Below are 12,309 nucleotides of genomic sequence, written 5' to 3'. Positions count from 1 at the left end.
CCTGCACGCTCCGGCGATCTCCGGTTCCTGAACCCCCCCCAGGAGGAAAAAGAAAGAGGTACCACGGGCCAGAAAGCATGAGAGATGACTCTCCAACGACTGTGTTTACGGTATCGCTAGAATCTCCCAGCGGCATTCTGGGTGGTGGATCCCGCCGGCGTCGCCTGTGCATACCAATGGCAACCCCCCCCCCCCCCCCCCCCCCCCCCTTCTGTCTACGGAGTTGCGATGTATCGAGAAGAAGGGGAGTCCCGTGATGGCGTGGAGGGGGGGGGGGGCATCAACACTACTCTTCGCCACATCCTCTGGATTCAATCACGCAGCCATGTTTCAACATGACGGAAGCAAAAGAGGTTAAACTGCCGGGAGACATATCGCCCCCCCGCCCCCCCCCCAAGAGAAAACACCTCAGAGAGCACGCATGACGCCGTGCTCACGCCTCCTATGATGAAGCCCCCCCAGAGTGAGGAAGCGTAATGAAGCCGCGCGTCGTCAGGTGACTTCCCCTCCCGGCGATGCGTGCGTCTCATTGGTCTGTGCGGCGCGGGGGGATTATGATGTCTGCCGAGAGCAGGGTGAGGGAATCGAACCGGCGAGGCTGAGACTGGAGGGGGGGGATTCGGAGCCTCTCACCGGGGGATCTCCCTCCCCCCCCCCCTTTACCACATCATTTAGCGCCTCATGCAGATCGCTGCTCGTGGCAACACAGCCCTCTGGGCCGGGGAATTAATGTACCAAGCAATGGCAGAAGTGATTTATTAAAATAACACACCCTGATGGGAGAGAGAGTCACTCTTTCTCTACCTCTCTCGTCCACACTGGAGGGACGTCTAGGAGCGGCGACGAGGAGACACGGCGAGGGGAAGTGGACAGCCGCTACAACACATTTGGTGCGACAGTCCTCGCTGTCATTGCTTATTTATTTACCCTGTCTCCATTCGAGTCGGGGCCCCCGGCATTAAATTGATCCCTCCTGCCGAGTTTTGCCTTGTTGAACAAGCGCAAAGCCCCGTTAAGTGTGTGTGAAAGGCCCGTGATTGTGTTTGCGGCGCCCCCGGGTGCCCCGCTCCCCTCTATCTCCCCCGGACAGACGGGATTAGGAAGCCGGGGAGGGAGAGAGGCTGAACGACCCTCTGGAGGGGGCGAGAGACAGGCGAGGCAGGCTTGATTCAGGGGCTCACACACACACACACACATACACACACACACACACACACACACTCTCACACACACACACACACACACACTCTCTCACACACACACACACACACACACACACACACACACACACACATACACACATACACACACACACACACACACACACACACACACACACACACACACACACACACACACACACACACACACACACACTCTAGCACAAAGCGTTTAAAAGGTTGAAGCTTAGCTCGGCCAATCCAGAGGCTGGTAGCCGCGATGCTAACGCATTAGCATCGAGCCGCGATGACGTGAGAACATCTGCTAAACATCTGCCGCTCAATTTGATTCCTATTTTCTATGAAGCCGACGAAGGATTGTGTACATTTCTGCAGCCCCTGATTGGTGCAGAGGAGGTGGGGGGGGGGGGGGGGCCAGTAGACCGGATGAAAGGAGTGGATGCGGTTCCCCACTAGACCTGCTGGTGGTTCAGACATTTACATTCCCACACAAAAGAAACCTCCTTTGTGAATTACATTTCAAGGGAAACATCTTTTTGTTGGATTGTTTACGTAGGAGGAGGAAGTCCATGTATGGGCGGGGGCGGGGTGTGTGTTATGAAACAGAGCTGCAGTTTATTTGCAGGGAACGTTGCAGGCGACGCAGTAACGCCCCGTGTCTGAAGTCCAACAGGTAAGAGGTTCACATAAAAGTGACGACATGAAAGAAGACGGAAAAAAGAAAAACAAATCGATCGTCTTGTAAACAGATTTTTTTTTTTTTTTTTTTTTGGGGGGATTTGAAGAGAAAACAGATGCATGAGTGTTTTCATCTCAGATCCCAGAGAAGCTGCAGCTCATATCTGATGCACGGAGCCCCCCCGAGGGGATGCTACTGTACTCCCCCCCTCACCCTCTCTCACCCTCCCTCACCCGCCAAAGCAACGGAGCAGCACTCATTCACATAAACATTCAGATGCCGGAGCACCTTCCTGCATCGGACATTTTACATCTCACACACACCTCATCAAACACCCGGCTCTTTGTCGGCGTGGGCTACATTTGAATGAAGCATAAATAAATAAATAAATATAACAGTTTAAAGCGGCCCCGCTTGTCTCTCCTGGCAAATAACTCTCGGTTAGCTTCTTCAAACTGAAAGTGGCAGGGCTCAAATCACATCAAGTCAAATCAAATTGGGCTTTTATGAAGAAGAAGAGTTCTTTCTGTCTTCTAACAGCACAGAACGGCAATTTATTAAATAGTGCAGCTATTTAGTAAAAGCTGGATTTGCAACAACAAAAAGTTTTAAAGCAGCGTTTTTTTTGTCATTGGAGACAAAGTCGAGCAGAGAGGATAAAAGCTAACGCTGCAGTGAATGCAAAGATTCGTAAACGCGTAGCACTCGACATCGTGACCTTTCATGTTTTATATCGTCGTGTCACTGGATGTCTGATAGGAGGAGTGCAAAAAAGAGATGCTTTACCTGAAGCCTCACCTGAATAGGACGACTAACAAAAGGAACCTTAAAAACACACACAGAGCTCCGATGTCATTGAATGCATCATCAGATTTGAACAGAAGTGCTCGCTCTGAAAGGGGATGATGGAGTCGGGAGCCGGGTTCCACCGCAGCCTCGGCTTGAACTTCGGTGTCAAAGAGTGAAGTAACAATGGGTTACCATAGCAATCTACATACGTAAGTAGCATGAGAGCATCCCGGGGAGGAAATGGGGGGGGCTTTTATCTGGCAGCCACAATCCTCCATCATCAAAGCTCCTCTGAGAGACACGGTGGATCATTAGCCTCCAGTGAAGAAGAAGCCATTTATTCACCTTTTTTTTTAGACAAAAGTTCGGAGCAGAAAGAAGAAAAAAAGATTCCCCAGCAAGTCAATTTCTCTGGGCGCTGACCCAGCTCCCCCGTGGGGCTACCTGTGCAGGTATCAAACCCGCGGTCTGACCGCCTCCTCTCTCTGTGAAGCAGCAGCAACATCAATACGCTGAACCTTTCTTCCCCCGCCGAGTACCGGAGCTCTCCTGATGACCCGCTTCCCTCCCCTTTATCTATTCTGTTTAAAGATAGCGCTTTGGCGCTTTAAGGAGAAGGAGCTTGATTACCTCCCGGGACACGCCGCAGCTCCTCTTTAGCTTTTTTTATTTTTTTTTGCCAAAGTGAGAAAGTCGTCAGAAGTTTGTTGACAGATCTCCGCTGTGGCGGGAGGCAGCGATGGACACGAGTAACCTTGGAAAGGACAAACGGAGCGTTTGGAAAAGATCAAGAGCACGAGGGATTTTAGTTGTTTATGGAGGAGATGGACAGGAACAGGCCGCTGAGGGAAGACATACACTACACTATATACACTATATATATACACTATATATATACACTATATATAATCTTATACAGGTGGAATGATATATTGAATATATGGAATAAAATCTGAATATATGGAATGAAATCTTGAATATATGGAATGATATCTTGAATATATGGAATAAAACCTGAATATATGGAATGATATCTTGAATATATGGAATAAAATCTGAATATATGGAATGACATCTTGAATATATGGAATAAAACCTGAATATATGGAATAAAACCTGAATATATGGAATGAAAATCTTGAAGATATGGAATGATATCATGAGAATATGGAATGAAACCTATATGATTATATGTGTATGTGTATATATATATATATATATATATTTAGTAGCGTATGAACAGCTGTCTAGGATTCCTGTGTGTGATCCAGCTACAACGCCGTCCTGAGAATCCCTTTCATATTAACATGAATGTAAAAGCTAAACATCCGGAGCCTCAAACCAAAAGAAACAAACATTTTAACATTTAAACTATTCCTCTGCTGCATTCAGAGTCCGCCATGGCGTGTCCCTCTCAGTCAGCCAGGATGCTCGTTAAGGCAGGAATGCTTTTTAGAATGGTGTGAAGGCCTCGGTCAATATTTTTTTATGAAAGCAAAAAGGAAAATAAAGAAATAAATAAGATGCATTCAGTAACTGCGGCGTGAATAAAATGCATTTTCACAGTTAAGCGTTCGGGCAGTTCAGCATCAAGGGTGCAAAAAAATGTATGATTATTGCTTTTAGTGTGGAATTATTTCTTTCTAAAGCAAACAGGAAGGCATAAAGAAGTAAATATTTTGACATTTGAGCGGCTTAGCAGTGAAGATGTGAATCCGTACCGACGTCAAAGCCTCTCCTCTTATTTCCAATCACGACGGCGAAGAAGGGAAGATTTGGCCATTGAGGGTGCAGCGTAGTTGGACCTCCCCTCTCCGTACTCCTGAATGTCTGGGACCCTTTAGGTCCCTACAAAGGGATTTCAGCTAGCCAGCCTCCATTCACAAAACCAGCGTTTTAACGTCATCTGCGTGTCGGCTTGCAGACAGACTTAACAAACCACGACTTCAGACTTTTTACGAACCAGTCTTATTATGTCGTTACTTCGGCATCGTTTTTATCCGTTTACTGCAAATATTTCACCACAAAGTGTGTCTGATTTATTTAGTAAACCAGCCGATGTGTATCTAGCGATTCACACACACAGTTATGTGAGAGTAAATAAGTAAAACGCCGCTGTCACACAGGTGAGCGATTCCAACACCATGATGAATACACCGGTCGGCTAGTGGAGGCCGGAGAATGGAGGGGGGGGGACTCGGAGGAGTTTCCCAAGGAGCTGGTTGTATACATCCGAGTGTGTGTGTGTGTGTGGCTTTGTAGCTGCCGGGCTCCACAGGTACGCCGGCCATCGATCACACGGCACAACCATTACACACAGGCGGGGGTGGAGGTGGATAATGCTGCCGCCGCCGCCGGAGCCCCGATCGCTCGCGGGGTCAAGCGCTCGGCCGGCGAGCGGTAATCAGGCCGACAGCGGGGTCGCCTGTCTGCGTGACAGATAACGTCACTAACACTCATCTGTACACACACACACACACACACACACACAGGATTGAATGTGTTTCCACATTCAATCCTGACTTTACAGCGATTGACATTCAAGGTGTGTTTTCATAAATAAATACCAAAACTAACAATGAGTTCATTCTCCGAACGAGACTTATTAATAATAATATTAATAGTAATAATAAAACTAATACTAATACAACTAATAATAATACCACCTGAAGAAGTACGAAGAACTCAAAAGGGTTCGACGCTAACTCCTCCCAGAGTCAAATCCTAAAGTCCAGGTTCAAATCTGGCCTTTTCTTCCATAACACAGTGATGTCATAAAGTAGCTCATTAGCATATTATCCGCCCGGCTGCTAGTTAGTCCCGCCCTCAAATAAAGCTAAGAGTGTTGAAAATCCTAAAAATTGTGTTCAACTGTGCAGATTTTCAAATATCCATAATAGTAATATCATATTTGTTTGTTTGCAGCAGAGATCACAAGTTAAAAAGGCCAAAAAAATGGTCAATTCCTAAACATGGTTGCCAATGGCAACCAGGCAACACTGACTGTCGAGCCTCAACAACAACACAAGTTGCACTGCGTTGACAAGTCCCTTATTAAAAAGGCAACCAGTGCAATTTATTATTCTCAACTTGTCACAGAGCAGTTAATACTTAACCACGTTCTCATTTCTGGAGATTAAAATGACTCCTGCGTCGCAGAAAAGACACGTTCTACGTTCCCGAACAAAGTCATATTTCATTCAGTGCCTGTTTGGCTGTTTTATGTGTTTTTAATCATTTGTTTTGGACAAACAAATCTCTGTCGTATGGAAGTCAGGCATCAGGATAAACTCTCTGTTGGCTCCGCTCTCTCCGGGGGGGTTTGTGTATAGAATTAAAAAAAGATGAAATAGCACCACGTACCCGTATTAAACGCCGCCGCGTGAGATATTCCTGCAATAATACAGTAACCTCATTAGCTTCAAACCGGGAAACGAGGCAGAAACGGGGAGCGTTCCAACGCTAATTGTGAGGATGAGGATTCAGACGAACGGGGAGTTAAATATAAAACTGTGTGTTAAAGTGCGGTGGGGCTTCAGGAGAGTCAGAGCCGGGCTCAGCATGGAGGCCTCCACCTGTGCTGCACCTCCAAACAACCACACCAGAGACATTAACGGGTGCACATATGGATTTATATGTCTAACTGATGTGTAGAAAATCTGCATTTAATCAGAAATACTGACGCAGACGGCAGGTAGGTCGTCTTCGCCGTTTGAGCTTCGGCGAACGGCAGGTGGAATAGCGAGCCGGGGGGAGAGGGAGGGGGGGGGGTGAGACAGGAAGAAAGAGAGAGGGGGGGAGACGGGAACGGGGAGGACAGCAGATAAAGAGAGGAGGAGAGGATGCGGCGAGGAAGCGGAGCGTGGAGGAGCCGGCCGCTGGGACCGTGAGGAATGAGCTGGCTGTGCTATAGGAGGCCTTAATGAGCATTCTCTCTAAACCCTGGAGAGTCTCTGTGCAAGCTCTCACCCAATCTCTGTCTCCCCCCCTCCCCTCCTCCCTCCCCCCTCGCAGCCGCCGAGCTGCAGACACACAAACGCCGCTCGCATGATGCCCAACCTGCAGATTCCAGGAAGGTGTGTGATAATACACCGAAAATCCTCTCTCTTAACGGGCGACATGACACAGTTCTCTGTTTCTATTCCCACCGTGTTACAGCGGTGCAGTGAAGGCAGCGTGGATCCTAATGAACCAATAAACACCTCGGAATCAAAGGGGGGGGGCAGCAACGTAACAGCCACTTTATGCATTAAGAAAAACACCGGTAGTAGTAATGGCTTCCCGCGGTAGAGTCTCCTTGATGCTCCGTCACTGATCGCTCCTCCCAGCTGGGGTTTACGGATGTGGGGGGGTCACAGAGGTACAACCCCCCCACCTTAAACAACGCCTTCATTTCCCCGGGAAAACGGCTGAATGACAAGTTACCTGGCCATCCAGAATTATGACTCGACGTTAGATAGAAAAATGATGAACAACGGGGGGGCAAAACAATTCTGCGGGGACAAGTCACCGCGGCGACGGGGACGGCTGTAAATCTGGAGGACGAGCGTGTCGGTTTTTGTTTTTTTTTCTACCTCCGAGGACAAACAGAAGTCTTTATTTAACAAAGTGATGCGACCTCTCGATCGCAGCGCTAAGTGGCTACGAGGCCGGACGCTTCCCCTCCGAGCCCCGGGCCGGACCCCCAGGCTGGACCCCCGGGCCAGACCCCCAAACCATCCGGAAACGACTCACTCTCATTAACTGTGAACCAGCAGCCGTGACCCTTAAGCCCCGCCCCCCCAGCCTGCTGACCTCACTTTCATCAGCTGCTTTAATGGGCTACAATTACACCTCTTCTGACACAATATACTGAAAACATTTATAGATTTTACTCCCACAGCGCCGCTCCCCCCCCCTCCACCGACCTGCTTGACAAACATGCGGTCATGTGACTGTATTACATGTGTTTCCAGCTCCGTGTTGACCTCGAGGCCAACGCATACACGCCGCCGCATCGCCGGAGGCTGCTAACCACGTATACGTATGGTGGGCCGAGCCCTCGCCACGCAGCTGGCTGTTTATTTTAAGCCCACTGGTTTTAAAGATCCGACGTAATGAGGAAGTAGCCTTGGCCATATGGCTGGCCTGCTATTTATGTATATGCGGTCTGATTAAGTCAGGTCTGGGGGCCCCGGAGTACGGCACTTAGTTGATGGTGACTGGAATGGGCTACTAGGACGCCGCGGAGCCCAATCAAGCGTGAAGACGTGAAAAAAAAAAAAAACAAGAATTAAAGACGGGCGCTTCCCCTGAGAAGCATCGCCTCATTGTTGTTCCCCTCGTTAAAAAGAAGACATGCTAATGTGCATCTCGCTGTAAGTGGATCACGGCGAAGATGAAGCAGCGCGGCTCCGGGTCGTCATCAATCACGCCGTCCGTTTGCATCGATGGCGTCCGGACCTCGCCGTGACACGCGTGTGCAGGTAAACATGCAGACGGAGGGGTTTTTATGGGTTCATATCTCAAATATAACAACAGCTTCTTCTTCTTCTTTTCAGCCAATTAATGCAAATCAATTGCAGAGAATGTTCCACTGTATTAATTAGCATATTTATTTGTATTTCTGCAGAGCTGTAAGGGCATCCTGTACATCCGACTGCTTTGATTATCTCTGCTCAAACCTGACTCTTTTATAAATAATACCTTTTACTAAGCTGTTTTTACCTACTGCACTTGTGTTGTGTATACCATTAACCCTTTTGTGGGGGGTTATGTTGTAAATAGTAAAATAAAACTTCCTGTGTAGCATTTTCTAAACATGTTCTGGAAAGTGCAGAAATATATTAACATTATTTAGGGCAGAATCTTTTTTTGGGGTTTCAAAGCTTCAGCTAGACATATTTGATTACATTCAAAGCTGTTACAGTCATTATTCACTTATATAATACTTGAGGAATCGTTCTCAACCTGACTTCAAGGATTTATATTTTATTGAAACGAAAACAGCTACAAAAATGTGCAAAAATTACATCAAATAAATGACGGCGATAGCCCCTTAAAAACTATTTTGCTCATATTTAGGCCTTTAATCAAATGACTAAATAAATAAGGTTTTTGTTGAGCAACAAACATGCATCCCTCTGAGAATAACTCATAATTAATGTTGTGCATAATGAATAACGACATAACTATTCCTCATTTCATGGTCTACTCAGGGTTTTTATGGTAATGTATAGCCTAGATTTAAAAAAACAACAACAATAAAGCAATGCATTTAAATACGGATTTTAACATGGCAACAAACAGGAATGTGTTGCCAACCGGCTGCAACTTTAACTCGCTCTCCTCCGGCTAATGTCAACGCTTGTGGGAGAACCACAGGTGTGTAGTACGAGTCTGCACATGTGCACATCAGACAGGAAGTAGGGATCGGGCAGCGAGTGACACGTGTTGTTGTTGTTTAGTGTAAATATGCTGATAAATAACATGATATCTGATCGTTGTGTATGGTCGCTGGATGGAAAGAAGGATGGACGGACGGACGGACGGACGGACGGATGAACGGACGGACGGATGGACGGATGGATGGATGGATGGATGGATGGATGGATGGATGGATGGACGGACGGACAGACGGATGGATGGATGGATGGACGGACGGACGGACGGATGGACGGATGGACGGATGGATGGATGGATGGACGGATGCTCTAGAACACCACCTGTAGAAAACCACCAGCGTATTACTGATGTGAGGTCAGTGTTTCCTTGTTTCCAGTGACGATGGGAAAGAACCCCGACACGAACACACAACCATCCTTAACAACACTAATCTTCTATCACCAGCTTTTCCTCCAGAGTCATCTCCTTGTAATGAATGTCTCCTGAGGTTGAACCGCAACAATTCTTGGAGAGGAACCGGTAGCAGTGCTCACACTTCATTATTCATCCTGACATGTTTTCAGAACGGATGTTTCCCGTTTGTCCGTTTGCCCAAACCCAACCAGTGATTGATGCGTGTGTGCAGAATAGGAACAGAAGCTGCCGTTAGCCGTTAACTCAACGTTGGTCACGTCCACTGAAGGCCAACGCCAGGTTTAAAACAACAAACCGTACAGCTGCACACGGTCTGCTGCCATGTTTGTTGGGAACGGAGTCCAACTGGGCCGGGATGACGGAGGGAAACAGCCGTGGCCAGACTTCCCACTAACACCTGGGCTTCTCCAGCTATGATAAATCTGAAAGTGTGCTGGGAGGGAAGGAAAAAATAAAACACAAAACCTATTTCAGAAGCAGAAAAAAAAGAAGACGGGTGGGTGATAGTTCAGAGATCGCTACCAGGCTAAGAAATAATCTCATTAGTTGAGGAAAAAATCCTCAGGGCAAAAAGCCACAAACCTCAAGTGTGGAAAAAAACACTCTTATAGCCGGATAAATAGATGGATGGATGGATGGAAAGAAGGACAGATGAATGGATGGAAAGATGGATGGAAAGAAGGGCTGATGGATGCAAAGAAGAACCGTTGAAAGGACGGATGGATGATGGATGTAAAGATGGTCTACTGAAGATACAATGAAGCGGTTTAGCTCTCAGTAGAAGCGGTGGTTGATAGTGTTTACCTCAGCGAGTGAGGCACATCGAGAGTTTGTGTTTGTGAGCGTTTCTTTGGAGGAAGTAAAGCAGAAGAGGGCATACCGGGACAAGAACTCCAAACTCCGTAACGTAGGAGGAACACAGGAAATGACAATGGCCGGTGCATTTTTCCATTATCTGGGTTTTTAGAAATGAGTGACACTGTGTGTGTGTGTGTGTGTGTGTGGTGGAGGGGTGAGTGATTCAGACTGGGATCCTGGTGGGAGGGGAACCAGCTGGGTGAAAGCCGGGCCCGTAGGAGTTCGGGCCTCCGGGCACGTAGGAGGCCTTTGTGCCAAAACACAAGGCCTGAATCCACCACACCACCGCACGGTGACAGGAAGAGGGGATGCTGGGAGATAGCTGGGCCTGTCCTCCCACTCTGTGCTTCCTGAGATCAGTGTGTAAGTGTGTGTGTGTGTTACACCGTCTATGAGGTATACGTACACTGTATATGCAAACAGAGCCTCGATGTGCAAATATATGTTGTATAACATTACTTTGAGGTCTGTTTGCTGCCTCTCTGGGTTTTGTTTGGTGGGCAGCAGTGTGGTTTTTGGGTGTGGAGGTGTGGGCTTGCAGTGTAGACCTGCTGACAGGCATCAGGACTGATGCACTTCACCCCCCCCCCCCCCCCCCCACCACACACACACACACACACACCCCTTGATTTAGCTCCGTGGGAGGCAGAAGACAGGAGTCTGAAAGGAATGGAAAGCGGTCTGACTCGTCTGTCCCCCCACACAGATCCGTGAGCGACTCTGGGTATGAAACCTTTGCATCTTTGCCCTCCTTCCAACGCCGGATCTAATTTCAGAACGCCACTGACAAGTTTCAGTATTCTGCCAAAAAAATGCCCCTTTTTTTTTCAATATTTTCACTTTCATTACAGCTGCCATCGACTCGAATGCGTCGGGGTTTAAAGTCGTCTCGACACACGGGAACTTTCACAAAACTATCGGAAACTCAACGGAGTATCTATCTTCAGTATGGTGTCGTACTTCAGTGAAACGTTAAGTGAAGAATTAGCCTTCTCCACCTTTTGATTGATGGATGGATGTCATGATATTATTGGTTAAATTAGTTGGTACTAGCTGATGTTACAACCCGTCATTTTGTTTTCCAGGAATAAAAAAAAATATATGATTTGGAATTAAAATTATTTTGGGCATATATTATGTTAAATAGCTGACAAGAATGTGATCTTAATTACAACCTGACTTGACCACACAATGGGATTAGTTCATATTTTAAGTGGAAAATGCCCTTTCAACCCTTTTAGATCACTTCGCCCAATGGTATTAACAATATATGCAAAAAAAAACCCAAGTACATTAGGAGGGAGGGGAATTGTGCATGGAGTATTACACTCTTAAACTCACCCACCTTTTAGTGGTCCAATCAAATGCAAAAGATTTAACTTAAATCCCTTTTGTAACCATACAATTGCTCAAATCTTCCATTTCACTGGGACTTTAATGCCGACTTTAGGTTTCTATACTGTGTTCATAATATTTATTATATATAGTCCTTTTTAAAAGTGTCATATTTACACACTGCATCCTGTTGCCTGGCGAGCTGCAGAAGCAACACATCGATCCGTCAAGTTCACGATCTGAACCCACCACAGAATTAGTTGTATTTCAGGAGCGTGACCCAACGTATTTTGACTAGAAGATGTGGGTTATTTTTTTCAAACACAAGTCGTGATTCAAAAAATCCATTCCCGATTTACATAATGTGATTTCCATGAGGTTAGATGGTGTTTCCTAGCAGCAGAAAGCTGCTCTGTTTCCACGAGGGATCGACTCGGCTCTGAAGCCTGATAACGTTGCTGCAGACGCCTGGATTCTCTGCAAATAATCACAGTTTTTCATATCAAACATTTTGTGCAGTCACTTTGTTGTCTCAGTAGATTCTGTTGCTTTGTGCTGCCTATACTTTCCATTCATAAATTGCACCATCCGATGCTTGTGTTTCACTGCGTCCTGATGTAATAATGCAATTTCCTTACGGGTGGCGTTGCACTCTCTGGATTTATAGTT

This window comes from Eutrigla gurnardus, assembly GCF_963514095.1.
Source record: "Eutrigla gurnardus genome assembly, chromosome: 20".
In the NCBI taxonomy this organism is placed as follows: domain Eukaryota; kingdom Metazoa; phylum Chordata; class Actinopteri; order Perciformes; family Triglidae; genus Eutrigla; species Eutrigla gurnardus.
Note: the sequence above shows the minus strand (reverse complement) of the source record.